General features: G+C 47.2%; 1 non-coding gene across 1 annotated transcript; it reads left to right on the forward strand.

The window, feature by feature from the left end:
• The first annotated feature begins 12,952 nt into the window (after positions 1–12,952).
• Positions 12,953–13,035, forward strand: TRNAL-UAA. The gene has a single exon. It is a non-coding gene; the product is annotated as a tRNA-Leu (tRNA).
• The last annotated feature ends 1,759 nt before the right edge of the window (positions 13,036–14,794 follow it).

The following is a 14,794-nucleotide window of genomic DNA, read 5'->3' on the forward strand; positions in this document are numbered from 1 at the left end:
TAGTGAACTACTTTCAGGAATTAAGAGTTCTGTTTCTTGTAAATGTGTATTGCTTAATGCTCTGCTTTTTGACTTTACCGGTCTGTGAACTTGCCTTGTCACCATTACATAGTGTTTTGGAAAGGATGGGTTTCACTGTAGTTAGAGAATGAAACACAATGTCAGGTCCCCATAGGATGGGTGGGGGAAGAAGATAAAAGGGGCTTGATAGCGTGTCAGTGCATTTATAAAACAAGCTGGGGAATGGAAGGAATCATGGGGAAAATGAGCTGCTAGTAAATCTAGAGCCATGCTTAGGGAGATGCAAACAGTTGGATTGCATGTACCCTCCTTTTGCCAATGACACGGCACTACCTTCCAAGCCACAGGATTTGAGCCAGGAGCAACGGCCTTAAAGAAAAAGGGTGTTTTGGTTTGTTTTGGCTTTGAAGAGTAGGGAGGAGGCAGTTAATGTGAAAGAGGAAGTGAGGGGAATGGCAGGAGCTTCATGAGGAAATTGGTGACAGTGGCAGGATCCTCCTGGTACTGGCAGAGGGGAACTGAAAACCAAGCGAGCCCTAACACAGTGCCGCACTTCCTCTAAAATTATGCGCTTGGCATTGAAGGAAAAATTGTATTACTCATACCATGCACTCGCTAATGGATGAGGAATATTCAATACTATATGTTAGTGGTTACTCCATTGCACCTTTGAGGATTCAGTGTTTCTGCTACACTTTATAAAATTTGCTTTGAGTTATTGGGGTAGAACACTCTTAAATTGTAACTTCAACGTGAAGGGTTCAGGCCATCCCAAGAACTGCAGCAGTCTAGGGGGCATCTCTTTGGCACTTGTTTTGAGAGAATCATCTAGAAAAAAAGGTTGTACAGCTTCTAGTCTTCCCCCCGTTCCCCCCCCATCGAAGCAATAAAAATAGAGTAATTGGCCCAAACTTTTTTCCTCTTTTCTCTAAAGCGACTGAGGAGAGGTTGGGCTGAATGGAATATATCCGTTGGCAGCCCTCTATTTACTTTGTGATATTTATGGGATTTTTGGCCAGCACACTAGACTGTTACATTAATTTTACATATAGTTACATTTTAGAAATTTGAATAAACTTTCCAGCCTTGTCAGAAAGCCAGGAACAACTGGAAGATAAAGGAGATAGGCACAGTTGCAAGACTTGATGCTTCATATCTCTCTAAAAATGAAAAGGCTATGACCATGACAGGAAATGAACTATCATTTTATAGACCGTTTACATGACTGCCTCTACAGCAGATAAAACACAATGTGATTTTCATGTGAACCTAATACTTTTTTTTTCAGAAATGTAATGAACAACCAGCCACTGTGCCCTAGTCTCAATTACAACCCTGTTTTTGAAATGTGCTGACAAAATGCAGATGTTTAACTTTAGCGCTTTAGGTGCACACTGTGCACAAATAGGATGGTTTTGCAAACACCCTGGGAAATATACAATAATGAGAGAGTACGGAAGAGACAGTTTTACACATTCCATTTACCAGTTTCATTGTAGGGCCTATATTGGATATTGGACCTATGTTGTGGAAGAGCAGGGCTATTTCAGTGGTCGATGGAGCATTCAGTGCCACCTCTTTACAAAGTTGGGGGACCTCTGGAAAGCCATTCAGATGGGTTCCCCAGTTATAAGCCCCAAATCTCACCATTGTGCTACTGTTTTACCACCAGCAGCAATGGAGACGTCTAGGAAAGATGCCAGAGAGTTGCAACAGTATCAAGAAAACTGAGCAACACACATTTGGGTCAAGCAGAAAACACAACATGAAGAACACTCAAACATTATGTGTTTTAACTGTGGGAAACAGCCTCACCATGCAAATAATTATTGGTTCAAGGAGAGAACCTGCAAGAAATTGGAGCCCACACACAAAAGATGCAGGTCAACACAGAATACTCAATCTTAAAAGGGCCATGCCAGCAAATTTCAGATTCACTAGTTTGTAGGTGCCAACATGGAATCCCCAGAGAATACTGAAGCATCTCTACAACTCTGTAATTTAGATGACAATAAATGTAGTAGTATTTGGGTTCATTTACAAATAGAAGGAACTTAAAATGGAGCTTGCTGTCTGCTGTTTCTGTAATTTCACAACAGGGTTAGCAGAGGCTACTTAAAAGTATGAAGTTCCAGAAAACTTCAGTGCTTCTAAAATTATACATAGGTGAAATCCTCACTCCTCTGGATGTTACTGCAGAGAAGGTGATATGTAATTGTAATCAGCTGTGAAGTGCAGTGCTTGGGTACACATCTGTAGGGAAGCTTTTCAGCATTCAGGTTCTTGTAGATGCTACTGATCTGAAATGCTTAAAAGATCTTGTCAGGAAATTGCAGAAGAGTGAAAAAGTTCTTAAAAATATTTATCTTGTAGCCTCTCAACTTTTATGATCATCAGTCCTTTTCTGTTAGCTAAAGAGGTTACTTTTAAGCATTGGCATTTATACAAACAATATGTGGTGGTGTGGCACAAACTGTAAAATATGCAGTTTCCCTTCAATAATAGACAATAGACAATTCCCTTCAATAATAAACATTCACTATAATTCAGTGTTTGAGAACAGAGAGGAAATTTTAGTCATAAAATAATTAAAATAGTAATTAAGGGGAGAGGTGGAAAATAATTAATTGGATATTTTAGATTAAGAATTACAATAATTTAAATACTATTGAATTGGGGTGGGCTAATGACTAAAATATGTATTTTTATCAATTAACAAATTAAAACATTAATACCCCATTGTTCAAATAGTGACTGAATGTTACTTAATGAGACGTTGCATTCAGTGTATACATATTGACATGTGCACACCCAGCTGTTTCAATTCTAGTTTTGCATAGGCCTGTGATTTGTTCACCTAGGAGCCAAATGTCTCTGAAAGGTGTCAGCATTTCATTGCACTACAAGGAAGAACTGCTCCCTCTTAGGAAACTGTTGTATGTCACTTTTAACCTGGCCACATATCCATAATGCTAAGGAAATCTTAATTATATTACTTATCCAGCTCCTTCTCACTTCTCTCATAACCATTATCTTAATGATTTTGCAATTTGTGAAAGAAAGACAATTATCAAGATTACTTCTGCCTAGCAACCAAGAACACTTATTTTTAAGATGGACAGTGATGATTGGATCTAGTCATATTAACACTTTTTTGTTGTAAAGTCCTGTAAATTCCTATTGAAGTCAGGGACAGTTCCTGATATATTTATGGGGGAAAGGCCCAAATTTGGATGACTCAAACTAAGGCTATGTCTACACTACAAAGTTGTGCTGACACAAGTTACAGCAGCATATAGCTACCACATTTAGCATATCACTTGTGCGCTTGCATACTTGATTTCTTGCATCAGTGCTGCATGTACTCATTAAGAGGGCTTGTGTTGTTGCACAGTGTGGTGCACCATAGGTAGGAATTTCAATTTGCAACCTGCCACCAATAAGCACGCTGACTTTTGGAAAGTTGTGGCAATGAGTGGTGAGGCAGAAACAAGACCCCCGGAGGTAACTGGGAAAAAGGGGTCAACTTCCCATAATGCAGTGTTCTTCATCTCATTATATCATCTTTATCCCATAATTTTTGTGCCTATTTTCAATTTCCCATGAGCCCACATGGGACCTATAGCTGGCCACCGTACAGTCTGCACGTCTCTGCGCTATTGTCAGAAGCATTGCAAGCACAGGATGCATGATCCTCTGGCATTTGCAGAGCCACAAGAAGAACTGTGGGGAACATGATGATTTCCTGGTGGTCAGTTTGCTGTGGGTCATTGTGAGAACCAATTCAAGGTTATTGGTGGCATTCATTGAGGAGCTGCTTCTGGGCTCAAGAAACGAGAATTGACTGGCTGGTCCGCAATGTGATGCAGGCTTGGGATGATGAGCAACAGCTTCAGAACTTTCGGATGCACAAGGCCACATTCCTAGATCAGTGTGCCGAGCTTCCCCTAGCCTTCCAACACAGGGACTACCAAACTGAGAGTTGCACTGACAGTGGAGAAGCAGGTGGCTATCATGCTGTGGAAACTTACACGCCATGTTGCTACCAGTTAGTGAGACATCATTTTGGAGTGGGAAGATCCACGGTGGAGGCCATTTTCATGCAAGTGCCTGGGGCCATTAACTATCTCCAACCACACAGGACTGCAGCTCTCGGCAACATGCAGGACACAGTGGATAGCTTTGCAGCTATGGGATTCCCAAACTGCGGTGGAGCAATAGAGGCACGCATATCCCTATTTTGGCCCCAGAGTACATCAGCAGAATGGGCTACGTGGTCGTGCCCGCACTTCACCAACATCAGTGTGCACTGCTCATGGAAGGTATATGACATGTGCATCTTTAAGAACACAGGACTGTTCAGAAAGCTACAAGCAGGGACAATCTTTCCTGACCAGTGGATTACCATTGGCAATGCTGAAATGCCAATAGCGATCCTGGGGGACCCAGCCTACCCCTTAGTCCCTGTCTCATGAAGCCATATACTGGCCACTTTGACAGCATGAATAAGAGATTCAACCAGAGGCTCAGCAGGTGCAGAATGACAGTTGAATGTGCTTTTGATAGATTGAAGGGACAGTGGTGATGTTTCCTCACCAGATCGGATCTCAGTGCGAAAGAATATTGCAGTGGGTATAGCTTCCCATTGTGTCCTGCATAATATTTGTTAAGCAAGGGGAGAAAACTTGTTGCAGGGTTGGAGGGTGAGAGGTTGTCTGCTGAGTTTGAACAGCCAGACACAAGGGCTATCTGATGAACTCAGCGAGGAGCTATACAGCTCCGGGAGGCTTTGAAAGAGCACTTTATTGTGGCTCACTGTTAATGTGCTGTAGTGTACTAGACTCAACGTGGTACTGCAGTTTGTGGGCCTGTTAGGAATTGTGTGGTGCTTCCTGACAGTGCACTTATTAATGGTGGGGGCTTGCTATACATTTACGACTACACTGTTTGGCATTGATCCTATGGGTTGTGAGTATGTAAGACCATTACTTTTACTACCAGCAGGCATTATACACCATGTGTTGTAAACTAATGAAGATGACTCACTTTCAAAACAAAAGAGTTTTATTCACTTATGAAAATAGCTCAAAAATTTCCTGAAGAACTTAAAAGTAAATACATTTTAACTTAAAAATATTTAGGAACCTTAATAAATAAAGCAGACACTGATGTCCATTGTAGCTACACAAATATCAACCGTGGCTCTCACACGTCATTGTAGATGAAGCTGGGGTTGTCCACGCTTTCTCCCAGCATGGAGTGGAAGCAGATGTGAAGGCCCTGAGGCCATGTAGAATACTAGGTAGGGGCGGGGGAGTGCTTAGGGAACAACTATGCTGCAGTTCTCCACAGACTGCAATGGGAGTTGAGCCTGGGATTGTTGAACCTGGAGCTCCATAGGAGTCTACACTGCAGCATCTGAGTTTGCTGATGGAGAAGACCCATTAGGTATGTCCTGGTGTATCCCTCTCTCCTTTTCCTGTGTCTTTCTCCTGTCTGCTCTTTCCATTTCCATACAGTCTGCAGTATTCACCCTCCATGCCCTCTGTTCAAGGTCTGATGCTGCACTGACATCCAGAATCTCAGAGACCATGTCCTACCAGTTGTTCCACTGGTGTGGAAGGGGACCCTCTCAAGGCCACAGCTACAGATAAAACTCACAGAAGTACTATTCTTAAGAACATAAAAATATTAGAGGATAAGTACAGCCATAACTGGGTCAGATCAAAGATCCATCTAGTCCAGTATCCTGTCTTCCGACAGTGGCCAATGCCAGGTGCCCCATTGTTAGTATAACCATGGAAAGCAAAACTTAACATTCAGAACTCCCCCCTTCCCTTGCTCCCCTAAAGTGTGAAACAAGACATGCTCATTGACACTTCTACTTTTGAGTGTTTGTGCTGGTACCACTCTCAGCTCAAGCCATGGTGAGTCTGACCCACCAGGGGTAAGGGAAAGGAGGAGGGAATTGCTTAGTTCCATGAAACTATTAGTATAGGACACTGGCCATGAATACTGGCACCATTTTCCACAGGCAGTGGTTCTAGCAAATGTCTAACTCCTGAGGTTAACAATGGCAGAGAGAGCACAGCTGCTGCTGGCATCCTAAAATCAACGAGGCCATATGCCATTAGCTTGTTTACTGCGATGGTGCCTGCTGGAGTTATCACTGACTGGCATGTGAAAGTGTCCTACTGTGGAGGAAGAAATAAGGCTGCCATCCCCAGAAACCTTCAGGAGAGGATTACAGAGTGTACTTCCATGGAAGTTTCATTGAGATCTCTCAGGAGGATTCAAGTGACATCTCTATTTATGGAAACAAACTGCTATGCATGCCCCTCCCACCTAACTCTGGAGGAGAATGAAAAGCAGATAATAACGAAGTTGCGGGGGAGGGGGGCATCACCATAAAGAGAAATGTATTTACACATTTACCCAAAGTTCCTTCCCCTCTATTAGGATCATCCATACTCAGCTTCAGGGACTGGCTGAATCTGGTGCAGTCAAAAACAGGTCCTGGCTCACAGCTGGACTTCCTGGTCGCCTGGCCACTATACTACTCCTCCTCCTCATGGTTCATGGCAGGGGCCTGTGACTCAAACTCCTTGGAGGTATTCACGGTGGCATGCAGGGTGGTGGAAGGGTCTCCTCCAAGTATGGCATACAGCTCTTTGTAAAAGTGGCAGGTCTGTGGCTTGGCACTGGATCAATAGTTAACCTCCTTGGCCTTCTACTGTGCCTGCTGCAGTTCCTTGGCTTTCACGTGACACTGCTGCTGGTCCCTGTCATACCCATCTACTGCATTTCCCAAGCAATCTACTCATAGATGTCAAAATATCTACAGCTGGCTTGGAACTGTGCTTGCACAGCGTCTTCTCCCCACAGGCCCAGGAAATCTAAAATCTCATGTCTACTCCATGTAGAGCATGTCTGGAGTATGTAGCTCGTATGGTCAGCTGGGCAGTTGCTCAGAACAACGGAGAGCAGATAGAGGTGCGCTCACCATGCTCGACAACCAGAAAAAGACATTTCAAGCATTTGTGGGGGTTTTAAGGATTTAGGGGGGGGACTCCAAGTATGTGTGACACCTGGGCAGTGGAATTCACAATTGTGACCAGAGTGGTCAGTGCTGGGCATTGTGGAACAGCAGCTGGAGGGCTGTTAGGGTTGACGTCGGTAACATAGGGTCTACAGTCGTGTTGTGTCAGTCTCCGTATATTGACCATGACTTAGTGCTGCTCAGGGAGCTGATGTTACTACGACAGCATAATGGGGCACATACATTGGTGGGAGAAAAATTTAAGTATAGACATATGCACAACTAGGTTAACGCAAGGTGTTACGTCAACCTAACTTCGTAGCGTAGACCAGACCTGAGTGAGTCTCTCTCTTATGTATAATATAAACAGTGGGGTTTGGGGTTTTTTTGTTTGTTTCTAATAACAAGAGTTGATCAACCTTTCCATTCAAAGGCATGTTTGGTTCGATCTGGGGTTCTGGCTACTAATATATTACATGACATTTAACGTCTTGTGTGTATATCATCATATGTGCGGTTGTGTGTGTATTACATTGGTCATATGTTATAATAATATGGCTTAATAAATCATTAATGTCATGAGCATGTTACAGATATGTACAGGTGTTTTGCTACAAGATATGTTCTAATTCACACGTGCATTAATGCAGGAAAATCCCATGACCTGTGTTTTACAGGTCAGTGTAGATGATTACAATGGTCTCTTCTGGCCTTCAGGGCTGGATTAATCTTTTGTGGGCCCAGAGCCAAACACATTTGTGGGCCGCAATGGAGGCAATGGAGCATGGCACGGGGAGGTCAGTCCCCAGAGTGTGGGGCCAGCCAAAGGCAATGGGGCATGGTATGGCAGGGGTGGCCCCGCTCTGCCCAGCCCAGTGCGAGGACACTATTTACAAACCGGCAGTTGTCAGATGCACACTGGCCCGCCCGACCTTGTGATGCCAGCGTGCCCCTTGCCCTCAGGGGTGGGCCAGTACCGCTCCACATAGTCCCCCTCCCCCAACACCCCATAGGTGCCGACTCCATGGGTGCTCTGGGGCTGGAGCACCCACAGAAAAAAAATAGTGTGTGCTGAGCACCCACTGGCGGCCCCACTGATCAGCTCCTCCCACTCCCCCCAGCACCTCCTGCCCGTTGCTGATCAGCTGTTCAGTGGCGGGCAGGAGGCGCTGGGGAGGAGGGGGAGGGACAGGGGCAGGAAGAGATGAAGTGAGTGTGATGGGTTGGATTACAGAAACCCCCTTTGGGACTTCCACCTGGTGTGCTGAGACTACCCCTGAGCCAGCTTTCCCTGCCAGCTTTGGGGTTTAGTGCCCTGCCTGGTTTGAGCCAGACACACTAGCCTGCTGTAAACACAGTCACAGGTCTGAACCACATCCCCCAGCAGCTGCAGGCTTGACTGAAAATAGCTTAAGAAGTGTTCCTGTCTCTAACACTTATATGCCTAGCTCCCAATGGATCCAAACCCCAAATAAATCCGTTTTACCTGGTATAAAGCTTATACAGGATAAACTCATAAATTGTTCTCCCTCTATAACACTGATAAAGAGATATGCACAGCTGTGTGCCCCCCGCCTCCCCAGTATTAATACATACTCTGGGTTAATTAATAAGTAAAAAGTGATTTTATTAAATACCAAAAAGTAGGATTTAAGTGGTTCCAAGTAATAACAGACAGAACAAAGTAAACTACCAAACAAAATAAAATAAAACACGCACGTCTAAACCTAATGATTACAGATGAACTCTCACCCTCAGATGTTTCAATAAGCTTCTATCACAGATTGGACGCCTTCTTGGTCTGGGCACAATCCATTCCCCTGGTACAGCCCTTATTCCAGCTCAAGGTGGTAGCTCGGAGATTTCTCATGATTGCCTCCCTTTGTTCTATTCCACCCACTTATATATCTTTTGCACAAGGCAGGAATCCTTTGTCTCTCTCTGGGTTTTCACCCCTCCTTCTAAATGGAAAAGCACCAGGTTTAAGATGGATTCCAGTACCAGGTGACATGATCATATGTCCTGTGAGACCCCCAAGCCTTCATTCCTCCCAGCCTGACTCACAGGAAGGCCTTCCTGCAAACAGAGCCATCCACAGTCAGTTGTCCTGGTTGATGGGAGCCATCAAGATTCCAAACCACCATTAATGGCCCACACTTTGCATAACTACAATAGGCCCTCAGAGTTATATTTCATATTTCTAGTTTCAGATACAAGAGTGATACATTTATACAAATAGGATGACCACACTCAGTAGATTATAAGCATTGTAAAGATACCTTACAAGAGACCTTTTGCATGAAGCATATTTCAGTTACATTATATTCACACTCATTAGCATATTTTCATAAAAATCATATAGAGTGTAACGTCACAGCGAGGATGGGGGGCACTCGGGGGAGGGTGCAGAATGGGGTAGGAAGAGGCGGGGCAGGGGTGGGGCCTTGGGGGAAATGGTAGAGTGGGGGCAGGGCCAGGGGGAGAGCGGGGGGTCAAGCACCCCCAGGGAAATCAGAAAGTCGGCAGCTCTGCAACACCCTCCTGACTCCCTATGGCCAGAGTCCCCTGGACCCACTATGCCCAGCACTCCCCCCCCCACACACAAATGCACAGCTCCCTGCACATCACCCCTGCCCAGGGGCCCACAGCCCCACCACAACTGCCCAGCACCCCACACAGAACCCCCACTCCCTAGTGCCCCAACACACAGAGATCTTCCCTCCCCCCACACAGCCCAGAACACCTCCCCAGAGTCCAACCCCACTCTCTGCCTCCTGGCCACATTCACCAGCCCTGCTGGGAGGTGACTGTCTGCTGGGCTGAGGAACCAGTGCAACCAGGGCTGGTCCCAGGGCGGTGAATCGCTCCGGCCCCTTGGGAGTGGCGCAATCAGCCAGGCCAGGGCCTGCCCCGGCTGGGCTCCCTCAGGGTCCACTTGCCTGGATGGATCCAGCCAAGCCCCCCCGCACTGTCTCCCCCCCGCCCCAACTGGCCGAGACTGGCCAGGCTTCTGCACCAGTCCCAGGCAGCTCAGTTCCGGGGAGACAGGTGGGGCCCCATAGGTGGTGGGAAGCAGAGAGTTCCTGGAGCCAGAGGTGCACTGGGTTCCGTCCAGGGGGCAGAGAGGAACAGGCAGGTGGGGCCAGAGGGTGGAGAGGAGCAAGTGGTGGGCGTGGGGCAGGGGAGCGGGCTGGAGGAGTCTCGGGGTGCAGTGCAAGCGGAGCAGGCCAGGGCCCCTTCTGAGCATGGGTCCGGCTCCATGGTGCCACTGGCGCCCTTGTAAGTCCAGCACTGCTAACCTTAGGATCCATTAATATAGATAGCATATGTTACGGAATTCCAAGAACGTCAGCTAAAGGAGTTATAAATTATTAGAAGCTTTATAGTGACCTGTGCGATACTAGCAACTGATTAGTGATTTGTTAAAGTGTTAATACATGCTATTTATAAATGGAACCTCAATATAAAATGACCTATATATTTACAGAAAAAGAAGAACTGAAAGACATGAAACATTTTTCATTGTCAAATCCTGCTTTTGCCTTTAGTTATTACATACAGAAAATATGTAACTATTTGCCTGATTTCATGTGTCATACATAGTGCTCAGATTTCTGTGGGACCGAACATGCCTTTGACGGGAAAGGTGTGGCGACACCATACAATTCCAGGAGTAACACTTGCCCCCCTAAAGAAACCTGTTTAACTAGAGAAGCCTGTTTCTATCAGCCAGGGCACGTATGTTCCAGCATACAATTAAATGGGAATAAGTAAAATGTCAGTATATAATAAAAAGAAAAGGAGGACTTGTGGCACCTTAGAGACTAACCAATTTATCTGAGCATAAGCTTCAGTGAGCTACAGCTCACTTCACTGTAGCTCACGAAAGCTTATGCTCAAATAAATTGGTTAGTCTCTAAGGTGCCACAAGTATTCCTTTTCTTTTTGCGAATACAGACTAACACGGCTGTTACTCTGAAACCAGTAAATAATAAAGTTAGTGTCTGTTTTCTTCTCTTTCTTTCCTTTTTGGTAGACTGATGGTCTCTTCATTATCACAATTGATTGGGACTTTTTCTAAACAGTTCTTCATTTCCTTAAGGAAACCACAGTTTTGCCAGGAAATACTTTGCACCATAGGGTTTCACTGCCTTAGAATGTGACTGTTTTGCCAACTTAATCTCATTTTCAGAGCATTAATTAAATGGCCAAAGAACAAACAAAATGTCATTTGTTCCATAAGTGTGAAATAGAGCAAGGAAGGATTTGTTTTGAGTTTCATGTAGGCCCAAGGGTGTGTACCACATGCAGGACTGAGGAGAAAGGGAACACCTCTAAAACTGCTTTTATTACATAAATTAAACAAAAGTGAGGGGCAGCATTTAAGCCATGATACCTGCTTCTTGCTGGCTTTGCGCAAAATGGAGCAAAGTCAGTAGCCTGTTATGGTTACTAAGAGTGGCACTTTCATGACACAGCACCACAAGAACATAAGAACGGCCCTACTGGGTCACACCAAAGGTCCATTTAGCCCAATATCCTGTCTTCTGACAGTGGCCAGTGCCAGGTGCCCCAGAGGGAATGAACAGAACAGGTAATCATCAAGTGATCCATCCCCTGTCGCTCATTCCCAGCTTCTGGCAAACAGAGGCTAGGGACACCATCCCTGCCCATCCTGGCTAATAGCCATTGATGGACCTATCCTCCATGAATTTATCTAGTTCTTTTTTGAACCCGGTTATGGCCTTGGCCTTCACAACATCCTGGCAAGGAGTTCCACAGGTTGACTGTGCGCTGTGTGAAGAAATACTTCCTTTTGTTTGTTTTAAACCTGCTGCCTATTAATTTCATTTGGTGACCCAACAAGGGCACTGGAATGCTGGGGGTGGAAGTACTTTTATTCTAAACTCCAGAAATTACAACTTTTCAGAAAAATTTACCCTTTTGTCAGGCAGAAGTTTCCATGCTCTCTGTCTGGCTGTTTGTGAGGGAGGGGAGTTAGTGATTTTTTTTTAGGGGGGGGTACAGTAGTGCAAGTGTCTGTGTATGGAGAATGTAATGGTGTGTATGGGGTGCAGGTGTATGGGCAGTGAAGGGTGTAGTGGGTGGGGGAGGGTGCACTGAGGCATGTGGGAGGTGATGTGGGGTGCAGTGGGGTGTGGCGTATAAGCAGGGCTGCCTATAGGGGTGCAATGGGTGCGGGTTCATTTAGTGAAGGAGTGCAGGAAGTAGGTTACCGTGTGGGGTGTGCAGCATGTCAGGAATGAGTGTGGAGTGCGCAGTGGGGGTGCCACGTGGGGTGTCCAGGGGAGGGGTGAAACAGGGGGTAGAGTGTGGGGGGTGCAGCTGGAGGGTGCAGCGTGTGGGGGAAACAGTGTGGAGTGGGGCCACAGTGTGGGGTGCCATGTGGGGTGTGGACTGGGGATGCAGTGTGGGGGCGCAGTGTGGGGTGTGGATGGGGGGTGCAGTATGTGGGGGGAGTGGCATGTGGATTGGGGGGCTGCAGTGGAGGGTGTGGAGTAGGGGGGCGCTCCGGGGGCACCGTGCCTCGGCCTGGCTGCGGGGCGGCCGGTCCAGGCGCTCCCATCGTGGGGGGGTGGGGGGGGGGTGAGGTGAGAGCGTGACCTGGCGCTGCTGGGCGGAGGGCGCGACTCCCGCCCTTCTCACACTAAATCCCCCGCCCGCTTCTCCTCGCGCGGGCGCGGCCCGCCTTTCTCCCGGCGCGTCCCGCTCGCTGCTTTGGGTTCTGCGCCCTCCCGCGCTGACGATGACAAGCTGCGGGGGGCCCCGCTGGGGGCTCATGGCTCCGTTCTCCTCCCGTAGATGGGGCAAGTCAGGCTTGGCGGCGGCGCGAGCTATGTAGTAGTGTCTGCGTGCAAGTCTTGCACCTGCACCAGGATGGCCGAGTGGTTAAGGCGTTGGACTTAAGATCCAATGGACGCATGTCCGCGTGGGTTCGAACCCCACTCCTGGTAGTTGATGTTTTTTTCCCCTGGGCTCGTTAAATTCACAAGGAGGGAACGTAACCAATGCCGGAACCCCAGTCATGCCCCAGGGAGACTCCCAGGCTCTGCTTGCCACCCAACTTAACACCAGGAAGAGTGGCATGTAACCGAGCTGTGGCTGCTGCTTGCACATTGGGACAGGGACTGTGCAGAACTGTGTAAAGAAAAATCTTCTGGGATCACAGCACCCCTAGTGTAGGAAAATCCTCCCGCCACGGAGTAAACATGGCTTCCTTCAGGCATGGTCTCTGCACACAAACAGGGGCAAATATGCCAGATGCGGACATACAGGAACTGATACACGGGGAGCGGTACAGAGACGCTGAGACTGAAACACGCACATACATGCAGAGACTGACAGAGATGCACACGCAAAGACTGACACACAGACACATGGACAGGCAGAGAGACGTGCAGAGGTCGACACCCAGACTTCCAGAGACACAGACATGCAGGGACAAGCATGCAAACACACAGGGAGAGATGCATGGAGATGCACAGACATGCAGAAACAGATACACATAGATACACTGACATGCCACGACAGAAGTAAAGACCTGCACAGGCAGCCACAAACACACAGCAAGAGAGCGAGAGACATACATACACAGTCTGAATGCAGGGAAACATACAGGGACAGATGCACAAGCAGACACTGACACAGCTATACATTTGTTAGTCTCTAAGGTGCCACAAGTACTCCTTTTCTTTTTGCGGATAGAGACTAACACGGCTGCTACTCTGAAACCAGCTATACATATGAAGACTTACATATGCAGATGGAGAGAGACATAGAACATGCAGAAATATGCACATGTAGAGACAAATAAATACAGGGACAGACACAGGAGTACAAATGGAGACAGAGACTCAGCGGAAACAGATTTAGTGAGACATGAAAGACATGCGGAGAGGAGATTCCAGGCCCAGGGCAGCTGGGGAGGCAGCAGCAGAAAGGCTGTTCAAGTCAAGGGTGTGGAAGAAATGGCCCAAGAAGGGGGCTCCCACCCTGTTCAGAGGAGCCAGTGGGTGGCATGTTTTTCCCTTGGTTGGGGGATTTAGAAGCACATATAATGATGGTCCCTAAGAAATGCAGGGCAAGGAACAAGATAGCAAGGAACATGGCCAGAGCCTAGCAAACTCAGATAAGAGGAGCTGCAGGGCCTAAGCTGCTCAGTTTGTGGCTGGGATTGGGGCTGGGTGGGTGGGAGGGAAGCTGCTCCCTGCCCTGTCAATTGAGCAGAATCTGGGGACCCTGGCCCTGAGATAGGTTTGGAGATAAAAGGGGCCTGGTAAGAAGAGAGTCAGGGAAATAGCAGCAACAGATTGGAGTCAGCAGAGCGTGTCGAGGGTCCCTGGGTTGGACACTGGAGTAGTGGACAGGCCCAGGTTTCCCCACTGGTCACAGGTAAAGGAAACTGGCCTTATTTGGGAGCCTGAACAAGTGGCTGAATTTAAAGGACCCGGAGCTGAAAACCCTAGAGAGGGCAAATAATCTGTTTGCTAGACTCTTTCCTGCCCTGGTGGGGGTGCATTTGGACTTTGTGATGTGGCCAGAGGGTCAAGCTGCTGAAGACCCACCAAGGTTGGCTGGCAGCCTGCAGGGGGTGCCAGAGTTGAGAAAAATACTGCAGTACCACACTCCTCCATCAGGGAGCACTCAAGAAATATGTTCCCCCTTATGCAAGTCAGTGGGAGTTTTGCCATTGACTTCAACAGGAGCAGGAAC

This window comes from Chelonia mydas, chromosome 3 (genome assembly GCF_015237465.2).
Source record: "Chelonia mydas isolate rCheMyd1 chromosome 3, rCheMyd1.pri.v2, whole genome shotgun sequence".
In the NCBI taxonomy this organism is placed as follows: Eukaryota; Metazoa; Chordata; order Testudines; family Cheloniidae; genus Chelonia; species Chelonia mydas.